This window comes from Ambystoma mexicanum, chromosome 8 (assembly GCF_040938575.1).
Source record: "Ambystoma mexicanum isolate Mex_15411 chromosome 8, UKY_AmexF1_1, whole genome shotgun sequence".
NCBI classification, from domain to species: domain Eukaryota; kingdom Metazoa; phylum Chordata; class Amphibia; order Caudata; family Ambystomatidae; genus Ambystoma; species Ambystoma mexicanum.
This window is the reverse complement of record NC_090929.1, coordinates 519,226,442-519,253,033: the sequence shown is the minus strand read 5'-3', so window position 1 is coordinate 519,253,033 and position 26,592 is coordinate 519,226,442. Positions and strand designations below refer to the sequence as shown.

The window sequence follows — 26,592 nt, the reverse complement described above, 5'->3', positions numbered from 1 at the left end:
TGAAAGCAGAACTCTTCTATCACTGGCAAAGGGAAATGCCGGTCAAAATAATGTTCTGATGAATTCTGTGCCTGACAATAACTGTGACAACACATTGTGGTGCGTTTGTGTGTAATTTGATCACCTACTGCGAGTCAGGAGTTTGTTTGACCCAGCAGGAGACGTTATAATTGTCTGGCGAGAATTTCCCTCCAAACACCCCAGCATCTTCTTCCCCTCCAAATACAAGTCAGGTCAATGTGGAGTATTTCCGCTATTGACTTTAATGAAGATGAACATCTGGGACTGAATATATTTTCTAAAAAACAATACGCTTTGGTCCAAAGCCCTATAATCCCCTTCCTGTGTATTTTTAGACCTCGAGGTCTCTAGGCATTCCAGCCAGCAACCCAGCCCTGCACACTTCCTGCAAAACGTCAATTTCAAAGGCGCCACCTTGGCACTGCATGCCCACTGTACAGAAGAGACCCCTCAACGTCAGGTTTGCTCAAGCCAGAACACCATGGAACCAACATAGGAGGTAGTTGGTATGAAACCCAAAGGGGAGCTGCTCCTATTTCTCCTCGCGGGGCATGACTGGCTTGAAAATGTCCTTTAAGGCGGACATCGGTAGATGCTTGTTGATGCACTCCTCCTAGCTTCTTCACTGGGGTTTTGTCTTCCTTTAAGGTGGACGACCGAAAGCTGAGGATAGTTGCGCACGCAGCTGCCTTGTCCTTGGTTTGGTTCAGAGACTCTCTGGCACTTCCCACCTGGGAAGCTTGCTGCAGAGCCTAGCAGGGCAAGCTGTGTGATGGCTGGGTACCGGTTCTGGAGCTGCTGGAGGGTTCTCTGGATTCAGTATCTCCCTCTATTTCCTTGGATATGTTTAGGAGAGGGACTTTGCTTCCCTCTTGGAGGTCCTGGCCTTCCTTCACTGGCAGAGGATGTAAGGCAGACTGTACCTCCAGCGAGGGTCCAATGATGACTTCTTCCTTCTGATTCTGGTGAAGCCTTCAGATGATCTGCCAAAAGAAGGGCTCAGCTCTCTTTTGCAGCCAAATGAAGCACAGGGATTGGTGTAGGCTAAGCCTACCTTAATGAACCAATTCCTGGGTCCCCACCAACAATCTCCTGCATCCGTGAGGTCATATATAAATCATAGAAATGGGAGTGTTGCTGTGCCATGGGTTGGTGTTTTGAGAAACCGGATGGGTGAATATTATTCCATGACCTACCCTCAGTCAACCCAACATTGTTGCAATCAATGTTTCGATGAATGTCACCACTAGTCCTATTGACTAAACAGGTGGGATACCTTACGTAAGAAAAAAGAGAGAAAGACACACAGTCTATGTAAAAAATTACAAAATAATTTTGTATTAGCAACATAAAACATCAAACAGAAAATTGTTTGTAATCATTAAAGGCATGAGCAAATGAAAAGCAAATGAAGAAAAACACACACCTTTCGTGCATTCATATTCCTTAATCATACGACATACAGGTTTCAAATTTGGGTGGTGGTGTGGGGTCGAAGGGGAAGCATGCATAAAAGGAAACGGAAAAAAGGAAAGGACATAAAGTCGTGATAGCAGCAGGAGTGAGACAGAATCATTCCTGTCCTAACATAGTGCTACGAGCAAATCATTAGGCTAAACAACAATTTGATCACATTATGTTTGGGAGTGTCGCTTTGTTGCTTCCGTTAGAGGTCTAAGTTGAAAAAATACCGAAAAAATCCTGATGACATTTTATTCTTCCTCGGACGTGGCTTCGTACTCCGATGCTTAGGTTTGCCAACGCGGTGGGGGAATAAGTTCAGAAGTTAAGAAAAGGAAAAGCAATCTGTGTGTGGGTGAATCTAGACCTCCGTAAAGTCATAACCAGAGTGATTTATAAGAGAAAAGGTAAAAGGGGTGAAAACATGTACTACTAAGTCCCACCCATCTTCCTGTGTGTTGTGGATCAAAGGGTCTCTCTGGTTAATGGAGTTCTCTGTGATTCCTGATTAAAATGTCAGGTCTCTCTTGAGACCAGACTCTCTGGCTCCCCCAAATCACATTCTCGTACATTCTGAATGTGGCCCCCTGTGGGGATGACTAATGTAATACACGTAGTCCCAGACATGACATTTCACTGTACATAGATACTGAGGGTGGGAGCTGGCTTCATGTTCACACAGTGAATATGAAAGGGTGTTGGGGTTTGCTGTCTCCTTTAATAGTGACTGCAGCCAGGCCCCATGTGGACCTAGTTGAATTAAACTCTGATTAGTATTCAAATTCTGCCACCAGCTACATCGCTCCAGAAAACGACACAGCGGATCCATGGAGTCTTTGTTAGTTAATTAGGTTGGCCATGGCAGGGGGAAGGTTTGGCCCTACCCCTTCTGGAGATGAATTGTGTACTCGACCTCTCATATCCAAACTAAATATGACAAGGGGGACTGCACCCATAGGCTGTGTCCACCCAGAGTACACATGTCTATGCGTAGGTCGTACAGTGAGCAATGGAAAATGTGTGTGTACACATTTTCTGGAGGTTGATGTAACATCATTCAATTTCATTTAAATGTAAAGAAAGCCCCGGCGAGCGCACACCCACCATGTTGATAGTCAAATTCCTCACAGCACCCAATCAGACTCACAGGCATTCAGGTCATTCACCCAAAACCAGACACTCAAAAAAGTGGATGTGTATTGGGGGCAACTCCCCACCTTTCAGAGCACACACTGCATTCACTGCAGTTTTAAACAGGGCTGGCTCGGGCAGACCACAGATATTGTGACACACTACCAAAACAGACACCCACAACACAGAAAGTGAATTGACACCCCTTTCCATTAATTCAGGTCTCACCCCTAGGGTGCACCCAAAACAAGCAGTCCTTGGGAAGGCTCCTACCAGTCTAGCGGGGCAACCCCAGAGCCATATATTTTCCTTCCTCCCAACATCCAATCAGAGGAAGGGAAACAGAGCTGGGGTGTCTCAGTACTTTAAGAAACAGGAAGGGAATGGCAGGAAGCCATGAGGCTTTCAGTGGCCATCTTGCCTTTGTTCAGGAATACATTGATTCACATGGCAGGACCTAAGTGTCCCAAAATGGAGGAGACCCAGAGCCACTGTCAAGTCAATGTGTAGCTGCCACCAGCCTGTACCCTGCTCTGTGGGGCAACAGTAGGTCCTCAGAAATACACACTAGGGGTGCCAAGGGGTACCCCTACCCATGGATGCCAAAGGGGTAGCCAATGGGTATTGTTCACCAAAAATAAAAATAAAGAGCTGCATTGCCAGAGGTTCAGATTGGATTCCTCTCCTATAGGATTCTCTCTCCTATCGCCTGTTCCCCTATTAATGGTGGCACTCGCTGCAAGGTTCTCCTTGACCTCTTCATTATTTCCAGAGTCATCATTAATGTTTATCTCAATGGAACTATCATGGTTCAGGGTCTTCAGCCCAGCCTTCTTTTCTTCAACAGACTCTTCCCTCACCTCTCTAACCTCACCTCTCCCTCCGGCCAGGGTCCCTTGCCTTCTGTTCTGTGCCCTCCTCCTCCTCTGCACAGGCTCCCTTGTCTTCTATGCCCTCCTCCTCTGGACAGGCGCTCCTGCCATACTGTCCCGACTCCCTTTTTTGCCTTGGCTCCTTCGCCATCCTCCACTTACCCCCTGGCCCTTTTGCCACCCTCTGGGGGGACCAATGTCCCATGTGCGCCCTGAGGAAGACTCTCAAAGATGGCAAGCTGCTCCACATTGCCACTCTCAACACTCGCTCTGCCGTCAAACATTCGTCCGACATCTGCAACCTCCTCAAACTCATGGATCTTGATGTGCTCGCCATCACTGAGACTTGGTTCAGGGATAGCTCCATCACAAGCTTTGACACACTCCTCCTTGAAGGTTACAAAATCCTCTCTGCGCCCAGGCTTAAGAAGACAGGTGGGGGAGTGGCGCGTATCTTCCCTGAATGGATACCAGTGTCCATCATCCCTACTCCTCCTTCAAGTGCCTAGTTTGCAGACTCTCACTATCCCCAAAATCTTCTCTCATTATGGCCATCTTCTATAGGCCACCAGGTTAGTCATCCACTCTCTTCCTCTCGGAATGGGCTGACCTGGCCTCCTCCCTACTCTCCTCCTCTTCTCACCTCCTCCTGATGGGTGATCTGAACAACCATCAGGACTCTCCTGACTCCTCAGGTCTTATCCTCAACCTTTGCGACTCTCTCGCCCATACCATGGGCACACCTTGGATGCTCTCATCTCTACTGACATCCCTCTTTCTATCCCTCTCACTACCCCCTTCTCGTGGACTGACCACTCTCTTCTCACTACACACCTGTAGCTCTCTTCTCCTCTTGCAGCAATACATCTGGCACAGCCACTTGGCTTCAAAGTCAACAGACCCATGAAAAAAGTGACAGTGGCTGCGTTTGCCTCCCCCTACTCTCCTCCACCTATTCCTTCAGCTGACTCGAACCCTGACACAGCCCTTGATAACCTCAATCTCTCTATATCTCCAACACTCTTGACACTCTTGTCCCTGTCATGAGGGTCCGACTGAAGCCTTCCAAAAAGTACATCTCTTGGTATGACTCTGACTTGGCTGCCCTTAAACGCAAGTAGCGAAAATGGAATGCATCAGGCGTACCATTTGACAAACTGGCCTAGCGCCTTCTTCAAAGGCATTATTGACTCTGCATTCGCACCAAGGAAAGAGTCTTTATTGAAGCCTGCATCTCTGAGGCATCAAACAACACAGCCAAACCTTTCAAAGTCTGCAAGGAACTGGCCAATCCTGCAGCAGCCTCTTCCTATGTCACATCCACCCAGGACCTTTGCTCGGCCCTGGCTGCACACTTCACAACAAAAACTCAAGACATCCTTTCCACCCTCTCTTCCACACCACAGCATACACCGGAGCCTCCCTTGGCACCCCTCCACCTACCCTCTCTTCTCTCTCACCCGTCACACTGGATGAGGTCACCAGACAAGTCCAATCTATGAAGGTTTCATCCAAACAGGTGAATCCATGCCCCTCCAAACCCATTAAAGACAATAATGACTCCCTCGCTCCAGCCTGGGCTGATGCCTGCAATCCTTTTCAACTGGAGTTTTTCCAACTTCCCTGAAGCACTCCCTTGTGCACCCACTGCTCAAAAAACCCTCTGCCGACCCCTTCATTCAAGCAAGCTACTGGCCTAACTCCATCACTCCTTTATTGGGCAAATTCCTGGAGAAACTGGCTATCTCTCAGCTGACCCACACCCCCCCCCACACTGAATCTACTTGTTGCTTCATGACCATCAGTCTGACTTTAGAGCATCCAGAGACACGGACACTGCTCTTCTGAACGAACACCTGTGAAGACCTGCTCTCAAATCTTGACACTAACACACCTTCTATCCTCATTCTCCTTGACCTCTCCTCTGCCTTCAACACAGTTAACCACAACATCATGATCGCACATCTCTGTGACACACTCGGAATCACAGGTCATGCTCGGGCATGCTTAACCTACTTCCTTTCTGACTACCCATTCCAGGTGGAACTCAGAGCCTTTCACTCGACTATCACTTTCTCAACCTGTGGTGATCCTCAGGGATCTAACCTATCTCCCTGGTTCTTCAACGTCTATATGGGTGCCCTGGCACGGGTGATTGCCACTTTCACCTTTAACTTCCAGTGCTACTGGGATGACACTGAACTATCTTTCAGGCAACCATCAGCTGCCTCTTTCTCCTCGCTTATATCTAACTGTCTGTCTGCTATTCAGTCATGGTGCGCTGCAAACTACCTCTTCCTCAATGGCACTAAGAATGAATTGTTCACATCGGGACCCCTGCTCCCGCTTTCCCACTTTCACTCTGGACAGCCTCCCTTGGCCCTGCACCTGCACCCACCTGCAAAGCAAGACATCTTGGGGTCATCTTTGACTCCACTCTCTCCTTCTCCTCTCACATTTCAGACATCTCTAAAAAATCTGTCAGCTACACCTCCTCAGAGGTACTCTACCTTTTCTCACTTTCCCCCAGAGGCTCACTTTCTCCAGAGGCTTGGTTCTCTCCAGGCTGGTCTATTGCAACAGCCTCTTCCTAAACCTCCCTTCTTCTGCCCTGTGCCCTCTGCAACTCATCCAGAACAGAACTGCAAGATTTATCCTTGGCCTGTGGCCCAGGGACTGCATCTCTCCGGCACTGAAATCCCTTCACTGGCTCCCTGTGGCTGCAAAGATCAAATTCAGGACCCTTTGCATTGTCCACAAGTCTTTCTGGGGCCTGGGACCTACCTAACTGCAACTTTGCCTACCTAAATACTGTCCCTCATGAGCCCTCCGCTCATCTACCTGCAACGTTCTGCGAGTGAGCCGGTTTAGAAGTAGATCCTTATCCTCAGCAGGAGCCGTCCACTGGAATAGCCTCCCGGCTGCCCTCCGTCATGAGCCGGATCTCCTTAAATTCCAGAAACTCTCAAGACCTTCCTCTTCTCCTCTTCCTTCTCTCTCCCTCTTCCATGCTAACCCAGTTATGTGTTCTTTCCCTCTCCCTCCTCTACCTTAAAGCATTCTGACTGGCCACCTGGTGCACCTCAGTCTCCCTGTTCCTTGGTACCCCAGCCAGTCCTCTCTCACACTTCGTCAGGGCCCTACACCTCACCCACACTCAATGCACTGAGAAATTAATCCAAGGGAGTGGCTCTTTCTGCACCAACCACAGTCTCTACCGATCTGGTGCACTTGATCCTCCCCCTTCCTGTGACCCGCTGTGCACTTGCACGATCTGTATGCACTGCGCATGAAGATCGTCTGCCTGTCCTCCCTTGTCTTCACCCCTTAATTGCACTGTTAAAACTGCAGAATCGCTGTCATGCCCATTTGCTGTATCCCAAACAGTTGAATGTATTTCTTACGCACTTACTCTGCCTGTGTAGACTATTATTGTCTCAGAATTTCAAGGGCTCTGAGCGACTGTTGTTTTTTCCCATTCTCCCACCCTCCTTGAGCACTTCAAAACAATTTTTATTTTTTTTAATACATTTTATTGATTTTTACAACAAACACAACATAACCATCACACCAGACATTTTTGGTCACAAACTTCTTAGCATACATTTGCATATTAATTATTACTGTCTTCCCCCCTCCCTTGCTTTAACTCAAGCTTACACCTCAGATCTTCAGACTTCCCTTCTCTCAGGGTTCATCCCCTTTGTCGTTCTCGGACGTGTCATATTCACTAGAATTGTCATGGGAGGATCCCAACAATGTGGCTACCAATTGTCTCCATGCCGTCAGGGGTCCCACTTCATTATCCTCCCCTCTGCAGGCTGCCTCATACCATGCTGCTGTCCCAGCTTCTGCCCATTTCAGGAGATTGTTCCACCATTCCTCTAATCTGGGTCTATGGCCTGCCTTCCAGTTCATGGCTATTCTCCTTTTGGCCAAAATGTAGGGCAGGTCCTGGAGTTTGCCCACATGTTTCAGGTTGCGTGGTATGGTGAATCCCCCCATCATGCATGCCCACACAGATTCCACATCTAGCTTGATTCCCTTTTCAGATAGTCGTAGCTTAATTTCCTCCCAGAATTTTCCCACCTCCGGGCACGCCCAGAACATATGGATCATCCCGACATCCACCTCCCTGCACTTGTAGCATTTTTGTACTTCTATACTCCCAAATTTAGCGATCTTTCAGGGGGTCATATACGCCCTGTGGGTGACATATAACTGAATCTGCTGCAGCCTCGCATTCCTGGACACCTTTTTATGAGATCTCTGAGCTCTTTCCCATTGCCTGGGTACTCCTGCTTCCTCCTCCCAATCCCGTCTCAGTTGGAGCAACTCCTTACCTACTCTGGACATCACCAGTTCATAAATCCGGGATATTTCGTGCCCTCCCTCCGAAATATCATATATCGTTTCTATGGCAGTATCAGGTTGTTCTGCTAGTGCTATTTCGGACCACGTTTCCTTCACCTGTTTAAATATTATAGAATATGTGATATATTGCCCTGTATGTACCCCAGTTTCGTTCACTACCGTCTGGAAGTCCAATGCCTTCCCCTCTTGCCATATATCTCTCAAGGTTGCTAGGCCTACCGGCTCCCAGTGTTTGTGGATCACTTTCCTCAGTTGCTCATCTACCCCACATAGCGCCACAAGTGGTGCCTACGGGGAGCATGGGATCGAGTTTCACATTGCTCGACACGGTTTGTGCCATGTCTTCCAGCCCAGTTCCAGCAGTCTCGATCACCCATGCAGCTCTGGTTTGGGCAGCCATATCAGTTCTTTTAGGAAATAAGGGTTGCATTCGCCCCTCAGCAATCTAGATTCTGCTGTTTCGTCTTCTGTCAGCCACCTAGCGACATATTGTAATTGCCCTGCCAAGTAGTATATCTCAAAGTTCGGCAGGTTTATACACCCTCTATTGTACGTATTCTGTAATTTCCATAGGGCCACTCTGTTTCTGGAGTTGTGCCACAGGAAACCTCTGCATAAACTCTGGAGTTTAATAAAGAATCGTTTGGGCAACATGTGTGGGATATTTGTGAAGAACTTTAGTATCCTAGGCAGGGCCACCATCTTGAGCAAGGCCGCCCACCCCACCATGGCTAGGGGGAGCTTTGTCCAGAACCCCATGCTGTTCTTCATATCTTCTACTGCCCTCTCCGTGTTATATTTGTGCTTGTCTACAACTGTGTGATATATGTTAATCCCCAGGTATCTGAATGTTCTGGTCTGCCAGGCTATCTATCTACAAGATAGGTAACTTCTCCTGTGGGACTCCTCTGTACCTTCCCAAGGGGAACATGCACGATTTTTTGTGGTTCACCGCAATACCTGAGAGAGTAGCGTAGCGCTCCATCACCTCCAAGCTGTATTGCAGGCTTTCCTCTGGGTACCGCAAGTACAGCAGCATATCATCCGCATGCAATGATATCAAGTGCGGTCCCCCTTTAGTTTAAACCCCTATTTCTCAGATAGATCGCTAGTGGTTCTAGTGCAAGGATGTACAACATCGGGGACCATGGACAGCCCTGTCTCGTGCCTCTGCTAAATTGCCTTTTATCTGAAATTATTGCTCCCGTTTTGACCCTGGCTGTTGGGGAGCTATACAACATTTTCACCCACCGCAGGTCCCCTGGTCCCATCCCGTATTCTTTCAAGGCTGCCATCATCCAAGACCACCTTATGGAGTCGAAGGCTTTCACTGTGTCTAGTGATACTACTGCTATTTCACTTGGGTCACCCTCTGCCTGTTCTATGATGTGGTGGAGTCTCCTGTAGTTATCAGATATGCTTCCACCTGGGACATATCCGGTTTGATCGGGGTGTATGAGTTTGTTTATTACCCGCTTAAGTCTGTTCGCCAGCACAGCCATGAGAATTTTACTGTCCTGGTTTAAGGAGTGGAATGATTACCGCCTCCCTCAGAGATTCTGGCAGTCTCCCTTTCTCGAAGGTCTCGTTTAGCATTGATAATAGCGGGGTGAGCACTTCTTGTCTATATGTTTTATAGAATTCGCTAGGGAGTCTGTCTGTCCCAGGGGCTTTGCTCGTGGGCAGATGTATTACCACTGTCTATAATTCCTCAATAGTGATTGGGGCATCTAGGTTCTCCCTATCTTCCTACCTCAATTTAGGTAATCATATGTCTTCTAGCGTCTCCTGAGTCTCCTGCTCTGCCGTCTCTCCTTCATCTTCATAAAGGAGTTTGTAAAATCTAAGGAATCCCTCGTTCACACTCTCCCGGGTGTTCCAGACTTGGCCCGCTTCTCCCATTATCTCTCTAATTGCTGGTCTTGGTGTCTCGTTCTTATATAGCCATGTAAGCAGCCTCCCAGGTTTGTCTCCCCCTGTGTGTTGTCGTTCAATGTATTTTGTGTAATTCAGGTTGCATAACCTCTCCCAGAGCCTGCCACATATCTGTTGTAATTGACTTACATGTTCGGCATCCTCGTGTGAGGCGCCCCCTCTTTTCATAATTACTTCTAGTTTCTTTTCTGTCTCCTGTAGCTCTCACACTATACCCGCTTGGAGCCCTCTAGATTTGGATATGGCCGCCCCCTCACTACCACCTTAAACGCCTCCCATAGGGTACCCTCTGACTCCACACTTTCATTATGATTTTCGAAATACCTAATTATCTCCTCCTTTAGGTCCTCTCGAAATGCGGTGGACTTCAGTGCCTCGGATCTGAGCCTCCATGTTGGGATCCTAGCTCTGGGGGGCTGATGTCACCACGCCAGGACCAGAGGGGAGTGGTCCGATAATATTCTCGCCTTATATTCTGAACCCGTCATTTCCCCAACCAGTTCCGGAGTGGCGAACATGTAATCCAGTCTTGTGTACAGGTTTTGTGGGGCGGCGTAGTGTGAGTAGTGCCTATCTTTCGGGTGTTGCTGTCTCATATGTCTTCCAGTCAAAGTCTCTTAGCAGGGCTTGTAACGTTTTCGCTGCGGGATGGCCTCATCTAGTTTTGTGTCTGATTTGTCCATTTGGGGTTCAGCGTGCAATTGAATTCCCCTCCCCATATAACCGCGCCTCCTATGTGAGGGATGATTTTACTACATAGTGGGGGTCATTACGACCCAGGCGCTAATTGCGCCAACTTTACCACCATGGTGTAAACTATGTTTACACCATGGTGGATGGCGGATTTACCGCCCCATTCCAAGGTGAGTGGGGCGGTAAATCCCCATTTCCCATTTTCCCTTCCCCATTCCCATTTTTGCCCCATAGGGCATAATGGGAGTGGGGAAGGCGCTAATTACGCCACCGTAAATTACGGTGGCGTAATTAGCATCTTGGCAGGTTAGCGCCATGGATTTTAACGGCTGCTAAAAGCAGCCGTTAAAAACAGAATAGGCGTTAAGGGTTAACGATGGCGTTAACCCTTAACGCCTGGGTCGTAATGAGGCCCAGTGTCTTGAAATAGGCCATTGTATCTTGGTTAGGGGCAAATGTATTTATGATGCACAGTTCTCTATTCTCTAGCAGCCCCCGAATCACTACCATCCTCCCATCCGGCTCCACCGTAGCCTGCAGCATCTGGAAGGGCACATGTGGCGCCACCCATATGATTATTCCTCTGGCGTATGCCGAATACGTTGCTCCTATGGTGATCCCCCTCCACCTTTTCTTTACCACCTCTTTTTTCTCTTTGGTGAGGTGGGTTTCTTGCAATAAGGCTATGTACACTTTTTGCCTTCTCCTCAGGTAAATCATTACCTTATTTCTCTTCAGGTAGCTATTGAGTCCCCTAACATTCCAGGTTACTATTCTAAGGTCTCCCATTATCATCCTTATCCCGTCCCTTCTCTCCCTTCCCGCATCTGTCCTCACTTATCCTCTCTAGGAAGCGCAGATGCGCGCATGTGTAAGCTCATTTCCCAACTAATAACACTACAAATCCCACAACTCCCCTCCCTCCAAAAGCTCCCCCATCCCTAACCGCCCCAACTCCCCAAACAATTGCCCAGCTCCATCCCTGGATCTCAGGCTACCCCGCATCTAGCCCTTTTCCCGGTGTGACCGGTACTCAGTACTGTCCTAAGAGTATCCCAACTAAACTACCTCTGGTGGGGTAGGTAGCATGTCCTGGGTGCTGCCTCCTGATCTGCGCTGACTTCCCCTTGTAAAGTAACGATATGGTAAGACCCATCAGTCCTATATATGCTTTACAATAATATAGTCCCAGTGTCTTTAAGTAAGCTGTACTAATCACTTTAAAATTATGTTCTTCCATCTCAGCTCAGCGCTTGCGGGGCACCTATTCATTTCACTGTCGCTTTCTCCTCCTGCTCTATGGTGCCCGCCGGACAATTCCTGGAATTCAGCCATGTAGTCACATCCTCCAGTGATTAAAAAAACAGAGGTTTATTTTAGTAGCACTTCCATTTTGGTCGGATACAGCAGCATGTCCCGATATCCTGCTTCATGTAACCTTCGCTTTACGGCACCGTAGTTCATTACCGTCTTTGCATCATAAGTGTGTAGTCTGGATATGATCCCTCCTCCCCTTCCGGAAGCCCTAATATGCGTATGTTGTTTCTGCGGGCCCGTCCTTCCGCTTCTACCGCTCTGTTTTCAAGAGTGCGCATCTGCTGTTGTAGCATGTGGACGTCTGTTGCGTTAGTCTTGCATGAGCTTGTGTTGTCCTTCACTGCCTTTTCAGGGTCCCTGTGCGTTCAGCCAGGGCTCTAACATCTTGCCGTAACAGATTCACATCCACACTCACAGCATCAATTTTGAATTCTAGCACAGTCCTCAGGTGGGAGATGGCAGTGTCCATCCTGCTTCCCAGTAATGTTTTTAGATCTGCTATGGCCTCCAGTATCTGCTGATAGTTAGGTCCCATCTTTTCATTTTCTCTTTTGTTTTGGGCCCTTCCGCTGGCCCCTCCGATCACATGTGGTGATTTGGGGAATTCCTCGATGGTAGGTTGTTTCCCTTTGCCCTTTGCCAGCTTGGTGGCCATCCTCGCTCGTGGTTGGCCTGGGGGCCAGAGCCTTTGTCCTTAATGTTCTTCATTATGTAGGGACCATATTGTCTGGGCTCAAGGTGTCTCTTACAGCCTGTACTCTCCTTGTTTGCCGTGCCCCCTAGCCGCTCTTGTCACCGGGCTGCGTGCACCCTCAGAGATATTGGCGGGCTCAGGTAACCACCAGGTTTAGTTCTGTGAGTCTGGTTGCTGTATGTATTGTATGGTTGGAGTTCTAGAGGCCCCTTAAGGTGATGAGTCTCTGTTAGTTCCTGGGTGTCTCATCAAAGTGTTAGGGTTGCTGGTCGCCCAGTACAGTGCCTCAGATTCGTATGTATTCTTAGTTCGGGTCGTGCCTAGCGTGCTCTTGAAAGATTCCACCCGGCGGCTCTCACTCTGCATTCACTTTCCTTGTCCATTCATTTCAACTTTGCTGCCCAACGTTTGTAGACATCATCACTGGGCCATGCCGTAATGCCATTTTGTGGGCAATCGAGCACCTCTACTGTAAATAGATCTGTCCTATTTCTGGGACTTTCAGAGCTTGTCTCTGATGCCACCTCTGCTGCTCACCAGTTTTATGTGCCTGTGGCTCGCCTTGATCTTCCCACTTATAGGGCCCGCTACAGCTGTTGTAGTCAGACTTGCAGCCTTCTTCCAAATCCGCTTACGGTCTCAGTGCCTCTCTCCGTCATCTGCTGAGGCGCTGCCGGGCCGTCCTCCCCTGCGCTTTGGTCAGAGCGCACAGTAGCACAGTGGGTGCTCCTCCTGCCACGCCTCACTTTGGCAGGCCTGCACTTTGCCCAGGCTGCGCATGTCCCCGGCTGTTGTGGCAGGCCATGTGTGTTATGTGGGACACCTGGTGATTGTGCTGTACTGGCTCCTGGACCGCTCCTGTGCGCTCAAGGCTTCCGGCCCAGCTCTCTTTATCGTATGGCTGGGTAGCCTCCATGTCTCCAGCACAACTCCCTGTCCTCCCTATGTCAGAGCTCGTTGTCTGGTCACCTCTGTGTTGGCATGGGGTCTACCGCCCCCTCCCTGGCCCGCTGTGTCAGGAGCTGTGTCCTCACCATGCTATTGTGCTCCAGGCCGGCCCGTTCCAGGTCCCACGGCCATCCCGTGTTCGCGGATCACTACAGTTGTTGATTTCGAAAGACTGGCAACATTGTGTCCGGTCGGGCTTTCATTTCTTTTTCAAATGTGCTTTCGGCTCACCGCCCTCTTCCTCCACCGCTCAGTCGGGCTCATCCACAGGGCTCTCCCGCTGGTTGTGCCGCTCGCCCCCTGCAATCTTACACGCCTCTGGTTTGGTGAGCCTGCAGCGTGGGGCGCTCCACTCGGCCCCCTGCTTCCAGGGCTTCCCCACTCCGCTGCTCACGCCCAGTCTCGGTTTCAGTGGGGGTTTCTCCACTGCCTCTCCGGTCCACCGTGCCCCGTTTGCTATTGTCCAGTGGGTGAACCGCTTCTCGGCTTCCATGATTCCTCTTCCCTCTGCGCTTCATTCCCCAAGGCCGGTCCTTTGTTCTGGTGCCGCGGTGTCACAGCCATCTTGTTTTTACACTGTCTCGCCTCGCGCTGGGAATTTCGGCTCACTTCTTCGTTCCAATTTCCTTTGCATTTCAATTTTGCTCCTCCTCAGTTCCCAGGTTGTTCATACAGCTTTGGGACAAAATGCAGTGTTGGTGGTCAACATATACCACCTTTACTCGTCCGGATCATTAAGGATCTGTAGGAGCGTCCCGGAATCGCGTCCTACTCCATGGCTTCCTAGACACGCCCCACTTCGAAACACTTGACTGTGTATAGGCGCTATATAAATAAACAATACCATACCAGAAAAACACACATAAAACACCAACAGGGAAGTAGGGGGACAAGGGCGAGGAGGCCCTGTCCCTCCAATGCATTTCCAGCAACACAGATACCTCTGGCAGGGGAACAATGTGCCAACTCTCAGACAAGCCTGAGCAATCTGAGATTAGTACAGTGGTGATTTGGTGCAGTAGAAAAAGCTATTAACATGATATAACTATGATTATTTTTAGACAGTTGCTATGTTTACAAACCACGTTGCTATGTTTACAAACCACGTGTGTCATTCACTCTGTTAGGCAGGAGTAGTTCCACAGGTGATAACCTTTGTATTTATTAGATGCACAGGGATGCCCATTTCGATCAGAAATGACTCACAGTAACACATCGAGGGACATAAGGGAGCCACTGGTTCACACTTAAGTGGGATACAATTTAAATATCCCAATTTACACTATGAAGTGTCACTGGAGGCAGTGGTGGGATCAGATAGGGAGGATGGGGTGATGGTGCTCTCTCTTTAGCAAATAATTGAAGTCTAAGCTGAGCTTTGAAGAGATCCACAGTTGGGCTGGCTTTCATTGTTATTGGCAGTTGGTTCAAGTGGAGCAGGGCTACTAGGGATGAAGAGTAAAAGCAAGAGGAGGAACAGGGAGGGTATGGGACAGTGAGGTTGAGATCAGAGGAGGATCAGAGGGAACGAGATGGTGAATAAACTGATATAATATCAGACATCTAAGGAGGATGAAGACCATTGACAGCTTTGCAGACTAGGAGAAATAACTTGAATAGAGAGTAATTGTGCATGGCGAGCCAACCAGCATGTTATCGAAAAGTAGAAGCGGGGTAGGATCTGGGTATGTTGTAGAGAGTTTAGTAGCAAATTTGAGGACATTGTGTAGAGGGAGGAAGGTGTAGAGAGGAAGGCCAAGGAGTAGGCTTGAGTAGTAGTCCAGTTTTCGTATTAACCTTCTGAACATTTGGAAAATTAATTATATAATTATAAGTATACTCTACAGAAACTATGCACTCCACTCTTTGAGTGGAGTGCATAGTTTCTGTAGAGTATTTAGTAAGAAAATAATTAATTTTCCAAATGTTCAGAAGGTTAATACGATCAACAGAGGCAGAGGTAGTGATGATTTGCTGCAGTTGTAGGTCACTATCAATAAGTACCCCAAGATTTCAAGCTTTTGGTGAGAGAGCAAGAGGTTCAGCTGGCAAAGTGATGGGAGGGGAGGGTATGGATGGCATTGGTGTCCGGGGGAAAAGATTACTTTTGTTTTTGAAGAGTTCAGCATAAGGCAGCCGAGAGCAATACAGCGTTGTTTGCAGTGAGACAGCTCTTTTTAATCTTGTCTGCGATGGCTGGGTGAAGGAGAGAAAGGAGCGAAATATTTGAGTGTCATCAGCAAAAAGGTGATAGTGAAATCCAAAAGATGCGATAAGTCTTCCTAGGGAACAGGTATTGAGGGTCAAAGTCCAAGGATGGATCCTGGGGGATGCCGATATGGAGAAGGGTAGGTCTGAGGTTTGCAAGTTACAATAGATTTTAAAGGATTGATCTTCCAGGTAGGAGGTGATCCTGGCAAACGCAGATTTTCGAGACCCATGGTCCTGGAGAGCAAAGTGTTGCGATGAGTGATTGACAGTGACAATAGTGACAGGCAGGTCAAAAAAGATGCCTATAGAAGACAGTTTAGAGTGGTGAGCATTAGAGATATAGTTGGAGACATGCATGATTGCAGTCTTGATGGAGTGTTTATTATGGAAGCCAGATTGAAGTGGATCTGTAAGGCCATTATACTCAAGGTACTTAGTGATCCGGTCAAAGACCACCCGCTCAAGGATTTTAGAATAATGGGAAAGGAGAGCAACTTGGTGATAGTATTCTGGGTTGTTTGGGTCAACAGAGAGTTTCTTCATTGGGGTAAGACATTTGAAGACTTGAAGGAGGTAGAGAAGACTGCAGCTGAGAAAGAGGTTAAAAAGATCAGTGAGATAAGGGTAAGGGATTGAGACTAAGGGCCTCATTACGACCCTGGCGCTAAGTGTTTAACGGCGCCGTAAAAGGCTGCGGCGCCGTTAAACACTTAGCACCTTACTATGAGGACCCTTTGCGGGACCCGACCTTAACGGCTGGTCTACACCAGCCGTTAAAGTAGGGACCCGGAAAGGGACCTTGGTGCTAAGTATGGTACCGCAATTTGCGGTACCGTACTTAGCGCCTTCCCCATTCCCACAGAGCCCTATGGGGTGAAAATGGGAATGGGGAAGGGCCATGGTTCAATGGGGAATTACCGCCCCGCCAACCTTGGAATGGGGTGGTAATTCCCATTGAACCATGGCGGACCCGTTACAACACCGGCACCAACCCTGGTGCTAATAGCACCATGGTTTAGTGCCGGTGTTGTAATGAGGGCCTAAGTCTTTGAACATTTCGAGAGCAAAAGGGTTGATAGGAGTGCAAGATGGGTTGGCTCTGCAAAGAACAGGTGCTAATTCAATAGGCGAGGTAGGGGAGAAGCAGTTGAGAGTAGAAGAGGCAAGGGGAGAGGTAGTAAACAGATGGAAGGTTGTGGACTCAGAGAGAGGAGGGCTGTAAATGTTTCTGAAATGTTAGAGAAAAGTAGTGAGCAAAGTCATTAGCAGAAAGGGAGGAGGTGATGGATTTTGGCTTGGCAGTTGTGAGCAAAGATTGGAGGGTAGATACAAGTTTGTGGGTGTGATTGTCAACGGATGAGATTAGGCTTGTGAAAAAGGAGGATTTGGCAGAGTCCAGTGCAAAGGATATGGCAGTAAGGGAATTTCTAAAGCTAGAAGTAGGGTAGATGCTGGTGATTTACCTCAACATGGTAGGTCACATGACATGTTTGTTTGAGGGTCTGAATTTCAGAGGTGATCTAAGGCTAAGGGCGGGGACACGAAGGTGTAAATGTGCAATCAGCATATTGTTGGTGAAATGACATCATAAGTGCATAGTGAAAATCAGAGAAAGCACATTAATGGAAGAGGGATGAATAGGGGAAAGAAACAGTAGAGAGCTCCTTTTATGATCAAGGTAAGGGGCAAGTGAATCCTACCTGACTTCTTCTTAGTCATTGAAGATGGCAGATGATGAGAAGAAGATGGACGGACCAAGATGTTAAAGTGTCCAATGAAGTGAACAGAAGGAGAGGGGTCCTTAGAGAGGACGGAGGAGCAGAGTGAATTAGAGAGAAAGACAAGTTCAAGAGAGCTTTCAACAGCGTGGGTAGGCTGGTCGTGGTGAGAGTGGTTAGATAGGAAAGAGTTATGTTCAAGTCAGGTAGCTGCATATGACTCGAGTTTGGTAAAGTCACCCAGCAAGGAAGTGACGCAAGGAGACGGGTCAGGTCAGGGAAGAAGGAGTTGAGGAGACAAGGGGGTTGGCGGAGAGCCAGGATACTGAGAGGAGTATGAGGGAGGAGTTGAATAGTAGCATATTCAAAAGAGGAAGAGTTGATGTCTTATGGCCTTATTGATACATAACCCCACACCGCCTGCCTTCCCAACAGGTCAGAAAGAGTACGAGAAGGTAGCAGAGTCAGTGTGGAGAGCTGCTATTGTAGCAGAGTCATGAGGGGGATACACGTTTCTGTGATAGCAAGAAGTGAAAGTTGAGGGTGATAAGAGTTGAAGTGATCAGTGATGTAGGAATGCTTGTTGCAGAGGGATTCCAGAGGCTAAGAGAAAGAGTGATAGTGGGTCTGGGAGAGGAACAGTTATTGTCTTGTAGGTGAAGGTAATAGATGAGGTCAGAGATCCTGGGAGAATGGGAGCATCTCATTTCAGGGGGAAGGTTTAGTGGTGAAGGAGAAAGATGGGGAGGCCAGAGAGTGATGCAAACGTTACCCCAAGTTGAGGCTAGAAGCTATGATAGAAGGGAAGGAGAAGAGTGAGTAGAAGAAGAAATCGAGCAAAGTTAGATGCACGATGAAAGGGTTGAAGAAATAGGCAAGTGAATTTAATGAAGTAAGGGTGCAGCCCAAGAGAGGGAGGGAGAGAGAGCAGCACAATGAATGGCAAGGGAAGGAGTGGATAGTTGACTATGAAGAAGCAGGTGTGCGTTCTGAGTTTTGCTAGAATGGGGCCATCAGTATCCAAAAGACATCCCAAAACAGCAATGTTCATTGGTCCTGTGAGGTAAAAGACTCTCTGTAGTGAAGGGATAGTCAATGGATGGAAGGATCCCTATGTGTTAAAGCACAAGTCAGGTAAAGGGTGAGCTTAGTTATGTCCCGTCTTGAGCAGGGGTTCTGTCCCAAGTCCCTTTTCGGCCGCAACAGGCCCAAACAATGATCTGCTCTCTGCTGCTTTCCACCCTCATCTGCACACAGATGCCCCGTGTAGACTGAATAAGGGAGGCAGTGTATAAAATGCTTCTCTGAGAGTCAATCACAGTGCTCCACATGGCTCCCACATTAGCAGGCAGATTCCTGGGTGTTGTAGGGCCAGTGAGCTTTGTTCTTCAGGCAGGATCCTCAGATGGTGCACAGGGTCTTCTGCCAAAGCAAGATGTGGCCAAGAAAAAAAAATGAAAAGGAACCTCCAGAAAGTCACATGTTCCTCTGTGAGCCAATCACAGTGATCCAGAGGGCTTCTACACTTGCACGCAGAGTTTGGGTTTGTAGAACTAGGAAGCATTGTTTTGCAGGCAAGGCACTCTGATGGTACACATAGCCCTCTGGAGGTTGTCACTTTCTAAAGATTCACACCTGGATCCAGTAGTGTGAGATAAAAAAGATGGCAAACCACTGCAAAATGTAGCTATTGAGATTCCTGACAACCATTGCCATAAAAAGGTCTTGAGCCAAGGTGATGGGCCTTGAATGGTGTGCGTCCACCTGCATGGATGGGTGGGAATCTGTGCTCCTGAAGGAATGTGTATGTTTGGTCAGCCCTTATGCTCCCAGTGGCATTCTTTTCATTTTAACTATTGCAGGGCTCTGCGGCCACTTGCAAGTCAATTTCTGTGGAGGTGTGGGACTGGATGTAACCCAGGTGGCGGAACACATTCAGCTAAGCTCTGTGATCACTAACCAGCATGAGACCTTAAGATTTAGAGCAGATTTCTTCCAATATATCAGAAAAATAAGACTTGAAGAATACTTTAAAGATATGGCTATACAACCGTATCCATGCAGCAAATGCATTATGTATAGCCAGAGTGAAAAAACGAGTTATTTGGACATAGAACTAAGGAGTGGCTGCATACTCAAAGCCTTTACGAACTGCGATACAAAAAATGTCATATATATGATCCAATGCCTGTGTGGACTAAAATATTTTGGTAAAACTATAAGGTAAACACACGGATGATAGAAAATAGGAGCTGCTTAAAGAATATCACCTTAACGGGTAAAGCACTTCATAGAAGCTGGCTATAATTACACACATTTCAAATGGATTGTTATAGCCAAAATTAGAGGCAAAAAAACAAAATGTTATGGACGATAGGCTGTCAAAACTAAACCAGACAGCCATCTTCATGATATGATAGGTTATTCATAACACACTTAATACCCAGAGGTTTCTCAGCGAAGAGGCGGGGATCGAACATGTGTTGCTCCACGTCATCTTGCTGCCAAGGTGATCACGTTGCCCCTGATCTACCCTCACGAGAGACCCAGAGCCACATAACATAAATAACAGACTGAATGGCATAACATTCCTTTACAACAAAGTTACAACTTATCAGGTCTCTTCTATCTGCTATTATCTAGCAGAAGGACAAATCTGCAATACACTGAAACGAGCAGCAATTTAGTCTGTGCCATTGCAGTACCGTTGTCATCCTTCCCTCTACCCGTAGGACAGTTCTCATACATATGTCATTTGAGCCTTGCAATGTACAATTTCCAGTTATAACAATTAAAGTCACGAGGTCCCATTGGTGTCTTTAAGCCAGTCTCATGATACCAGGCTCACTAGACATAACCGGAAGGGTACGAAATGTCAATGATGAATTCTTTGTACATTTGGTTAACCTGGTCAGACTAGACCTTTTTATAATCCATTATAAACAACACCACTAAGAAGAAAGTGACTATTCAGTAACTAGACAGAATTTCTCAAATAAAAGTACAATATATTGGTAAAAACCTTTATCCCATGCAGTTAAATACATAGTATATACAGTTTCCATTTTGGAATACAGCCGTACATATGGGGTATCATAGTTGTTTTGTGAATTCATATATGTTTGGGATGAATTGTTCTTTACTTCCTTATTAAAGGCGACAGAGAAACGCTACTTACACCTTACAAACAACTACCGAGGTAACTTATTCCTCCAGATATGCTAAATTATTACTAAATTATTAATTAATGCTGGCAAATATTTGCATACATAGAAACTGACATAAACTGTTGTTAGTTAATTTTAAGTGGTATTAATTGTAAGAAATCCTTTTTCACAAGGGAATATGTTTATACACAATGAGGAAGAGATGACTTCTCCTGAAAACAATTCTTTACACTCAGCAAAATACTGAGCATTGAGTTCTTATTTCGAATTAGCTACAAAAAAGGGCCCATCAAAACCAATATTTTCCCTGATGAATGTCATTATTGATTTAATTGACAGAAACATGTTGGATAATGTATTGCATCTATGAGTATACATAATATGCACCATTTGTTGGACAATTACAAAGTATTGTAAATGCGTAAATATACTTTTTTATTTTGAATTTAAGCTGTGACACTACACCTGGGGATTGCCTATCCTGAATTGGGACTACACAAGTGTAACACCTTTTTAGAGGAGTTCACAAATAAAACCTGCACTCCAGTCGCCCATTTTGAAGTACCAGGAACATTCACACCATAATATGTGATGTATGATGAACAAATAAACCAGCAGAGAGCCGCAGTAGGGCTCTGCCCAAGCCTATCAGAAGAGCAGCACCTATTGAAGTACCAATACCCAGAAAACCATGGACAGTAAGGTATCCTTTAAGGAAACTCTACCAACAAATGAAACAAAATGAAGATTGCCTAAGTGCAGTCCCGTAGGAAACCAAAAAGGTCTTAATGGAAGACAAATGGTGACGTCACAAGGACCCGGACAGACTCACAGATAGAAGAACTAACGACCCGAGAATGACACACAGAGACATAACGCCATGAGAAAGGATATCGTGAGCTTAAAGTAAAAGAAGGATGTCCAAATGTAATGAAATGAAGCTGTAAGCAAAATGAAGATAGTCCACCAGTTCACACCTGTAAATATGCTTGGAACCGCAAGAAAGCTAAGAAAACAGTGCGGCTTGCTATGCTTAGTAGAAGAATAGTGCGGCAAGCACCATTATACATAATCTACCTCAAAACAAAGCACAGTATTATAAATGTATTTCTACTTTGCAGAAGAAGCAGAATCAACACAGGTTACTAAAGGCCAAATGAGAAAAGATTCATATTTAGCAAAACGAGAAGAGACGGCTGAAATGAAACTCGGCAGAGGCAACTCGTGCCAGAAAAGTCAAGGTCATACCAGTAGAAGAGGCGAACAGTAGCTACTTTTAATAGAAACTAAGAACAGAATATCCTGCCTCTGAAAGGTCAAGATAAGAAGACGTAGGCAGGTGGCGGGCTAAATAAGAATCAAGTACACACATTGAGAGAAAAGAGACAAATTCATGGTGTAGGAAGCACATGGCCAGCCAAGAAGAAGCAAGGGTTCACACCTACGCATGGCACCTGATCAGGCGGAGATATCAGAACTTTTCCAGACAGAAGATGCAGTCTTGAGGCTAACCACAATGAACTAATTGACACATGGCTACTAAAGTGATGATTGATTGTAACCATAATAGGAGGAAGGCCGGGTAACTAAGGGGCACCCACCACCTGGCCAACCATTCATTCTGCGTGCTGCTAAGCAAAGTGGAAAAGTATGCATGGGGTTGGTGCCAACCCAATCACAATGGACCAAATAATCTAGGGTCCTATAGTTAGTAGAACCAATGAGACGTTGTACTTTTAGTGACATCTACAGTAGTCGTTTTTGAAGGAAAGGCTTAGACGCCCACCTGACAGTGTTTGCCCAATCCCCTCACTCCGTTACCATATACAGATATAGTACCTATAGTAAAGTTACCTTTTCCTAACCAATAGAATTGCATGTTAACTTTTGAGTGTTACACGTCAATGATGACGGTTTTTGAGTATAAATGTTACAATTTGTATGAAGTTCATTGGGTTTGAAGCGAGAAGGACAATAGCATCACTGCTGATATCCATAACTCCCCGTTATTATACTTGTCATTAAACAGACTCCCTTTGCCAAATCATTGAGTTGTCCTTATTGATTGGTTTTGGAGTAATGAATCTGCACCCCCATCCATCTCAAGGGTGCAGCTATCTCGTCTTAAAGTACTTCTGAGCAAACCTCGCCTCTATGGGCCGGCCGGGGGTCTCAGAGTACACTTGATAGCAGAGATTGATGGTTATCGATTATCGATAAGAATAAGACACCCATTGACCGTCGACATAAAGTAACTCTAGGTCCTCGGCAATATCACGAGTCCTTTGCCATTCGGCCCCGTAGACATTGGTAGAGTTAGAAAACAAAACCTGCAGGACAAGGTCTCAAGGGACCTGTGTTTCCCCACATAAACCCTTCTCATTCCTACGGGCAGCTGAGTGGGAGAAAAGCCAAAGAAGACGGTAACAAAGGCGATGATCCTGAGGGTCCAGAGAGGAAACATGTGAACAGTGAGTGAAAAAGACTGAGTGTTTTGGCAAAAGTGCATGCTTTAGAACAGTAAAGGGAAAAGGTAACAGAGGGAGGCGGGAGAAACAAAATAGAACTAAAAGTAGAGAAGAAAGTATATATATGGGGGAAGAGAATAATGACTCGACAATAACTAAGTAAATAGAGGAAAGATACCAGGGAGGACACCCGACAAGAGAGGTTACCGGGGAAGACACCCTAGAAGTGAAAGGATTCACCTTATTCCTACGCTAATATAGTGGCTAGAAGAAACGTGTAACCAGAGTCCCAAAGAAAGGGGAACAAATAGACTACTCCAGCGATTAAAGACGCAGCTAAAGGGATATGTTTAAACTCCATCTCGGGGTAAAATTTAGAGGCAGAGATACATGTTACCAGCTGCTGTTCGTCGAGTCTGTTAAACGTCTGTCTTACATGTTGTCTGTTGCGATGTCATCAGATGAACATTTTCTTTAACAAATTGACTTAAAATGTATGCGATTGAATAGCTGAGATAATATACTATACACATTGATGTTTTTGGAGTAAAATAGAAGATATAAAATTTTGTGAAAAAATTGGGATTGGAGCTTGCAGTGTTTGGTGCTCGCTCATATTGTTGGAACTGTTTAAGTCACGTGAAGCTTTAAAAAGTTTTATATAAGGAGAAAGGGAACAGATTTAAGCATGGAAGACATAACTCCATTTGCACAGCTATGCACCTAAACTGAAGAAATATAGTACAGAGTGGGTTTAGGAACCTCCCACAAAATGTGTATGCTGTGGCCACAGGGCGTGTCCTTATCTAATGCTGTCTTGCAACACATGACGACATATTTGTGTGCCACATACACTAGCTATTCTAGAACTTTGGAAGATGTATGAACAAGAGAAGGGAGAGGATCCGCCAATAGATTGAATACTTAATGTATGCACAGAGGGGGTGAGATGCCTACTGTGCCACCCACCACATCTGAAACGAAGGTTGAAGAAAACAAAGACGAGGGGTTTTACCCGCTGAGAGAACTTAAACCAGCCAAGGGGTATAGCAACCTGGCATATGAGTTACCTACGCAAAGTAGTGACGAAAATCAAAGTAAAGAAAAAGATAAGGACATCACCTCCACAGTACCAAGGGACAAGGAGAGACGCGAGGATGAAAGAAGGGACGAGACACAGACAAGTGCATCTCTCAACAAGGAGACTGAAGGCAAAAGATGGAAAGGAAGTGAAGTTAGAACTGATGAGATGGCATTCGCAAAAGACCAATGGATGGGAGGGCAAATTCTATGCGAAAAAAAGGAGAGGCTAGATTATGTACAAAGAAAGGAGAGAGAGAAAGAATTGAGAGATGAAAGAATAAGAAAGAAAGATAGACAAAGGCAAGAAAAGCTATATCGCGAAGAGCAAGAAAGACAGCTCGATTGCAAACAGAAAACAGCCAATGATCAAGACAGACGCAGCAAAGGTCAGAGGAAGAGCAAAGAATACGAGAGAAGAGAATAAAGAGATGAAGGGATGAGGAAATCCGAAGGGCAGAGGAACGCAGAAATGAAAAGAAAAAGGAAGAAGATAGGGTCAGAGAAGAGACGAGGAAGCGCAGAGAATTCGATGACGATGTAGAACGTAAGCAAAGACAGAGAGCACGCAATCTTGAGTATCTGGAGAGTGAGGTTAAAAAACCTGCTCCGGTGATAGATTGGGAAGACATCGAGGAATTCTTTCCTGAATACGATTCAGTACCAGGCACATCGAGGGCGAATATTGAGGATGATTTTGACACCAGAAGCATCAGAGAAACAATCGATAGAATATATGATGAAATGGGGCTAGAACAAACACTCCAAGGGGAGGGGGAAGACAAGCGCCTGGAGACGACTCAACTTTACGACACTGAGGATGTCTCCCGAAGTAGTGGGAATAGGGAACTATTCTTGGATAGATTAGAAATAAGTAGGAATAAAGAAGACGCAAGAAGCTGCACGAGTTGGGGACAGACAATGTCCGATACAGAAAGGGAGGAGTGTGAGGAAAAGGAGGAAGAGAGAAGGTGTGAAAGACAACTCCCAAGGGAGAAAGGGATAAGATGGCCGGACACTAGCGAGTCCGCACCAAGGGCATCAGAATTAGCCACACAGTCAGACCAACATGAAGAAGTATCTCACGGTCAAAGGGGGTTGTCTCCACTGCCCTATGTGAGCAGGCTTAGGTCATTGCCAGGCAGGCAGCGATGCGGGAACATCACCCCTGCAATAGACAGGGGGACAATGAGAGAAGAGAGAGAGGGCTATACATCACAATTTACGTTAAATCGAGAAAGGGGGAACAAGACCACAATATATTCCATGGCCAGACATGGATCAGGGAAATTTGAAAAACAAGCTTCCAATGCTGACATCAAGAGCCGGAAAGTGGATACATGAGTTCAAAAAAATTACAGGAGGGAACACGTTAGCTATAGGGATATGAAGGGTCTCCTAATCGCCATACATGGTGAAACAGCAGACGATGTTTGGACCTGGGCAGGTTACACAGGTGGACCACAATTAACACTGCACATGATGGAGCTCCATTTAACAATTGCAGAGCCGCAGTATGGAAAGCACTACAAGTGCTTTACCCAGACACTTCCGATATGGGAGCTATAATGACACAAAAAAGGAAGGAGTCTGAGGATCCGTTGCTTTATATACAGAATTTCCAAGACGCTTGGGTGCTCGAGACTCATGAATCTTGGGGGAAATCTATAACTGTGTTCTACCATATATTGTGTCAAGGACTGCCATAGCCAGTACAGAAACAGCTCAAGAAATTGGTAGGCTTTGAAGCCAAGCCATGGTCAGAAATACAGCTGACCATCACACTCTATTGCAGACTACTGTAATAAAAGAATCGCAAAAAGGAAGCTGCACAAAAGGATGAGGAAGCGAAATTGGTGCAGAAGAAATTGTCAAAATATGTTCTTGAGGGAGCCATGATAACTGGCAGAGCTGAATCGAGCATGCAACAGGTGACTAACCCACAGCACAGTAATCAGGGAAATACTGGGTTTTACCCCAGGGGAAGAGGATTTAGAGGAAGAGGATGGCAGAGCAATCAGGGACGTTTTCAAAATAATCAAAGAGGTTTTCAAAATATGCAACATGGTAATCAAGATATGTCAAATGAGCAAATGGTCCGACCACCGCCAGTGTGTTGGTTGTGTGGGATGACAGGGCATTTAGCGCGCACATGCAGAAACCAAGGCATGGTGCAGAACGGCCAAGGGACAGGAGCAGGCATGGGGAATCCACCTGCATTTTTACAGCAGGGTTTTGCACAAAATCAAACGGTGCAACAACAAGCGCCACGAGCGCAACAAGGCTTGCAACCTCAGAATATGGGGAGTTTTCCACAAGGACAGTCCCAATAGTCACTGAAGCAACTGTCACAGACAGTGAGCACAGGACAGACTATGAACCCTGGAATGGGAAGTAATACTGGGAATGGGGGGCAATCTACCAGCACACGGTGAGCCAAAATTGTATATGGACTAGGACAGCTCACTGGGAACCCTGATGTGTTCTATCCTATCAGTGACA

General features: G+C 46.5%; 1 protein-coding gene across 4 annotated transcripts in view; it reads right to left on the bottom strand.

Moving 5' to 3' along the window:
* Nucleotides 1–26,592, bottom strand: part of LOC138472164 (glutamate receptor U1-like) — a 375,942-nt gene that overhangs the window by 173,844 nt on the left and 175,506 nt on the right. The gene's annotated exons all lie outside the window — the stretch shown is intronic.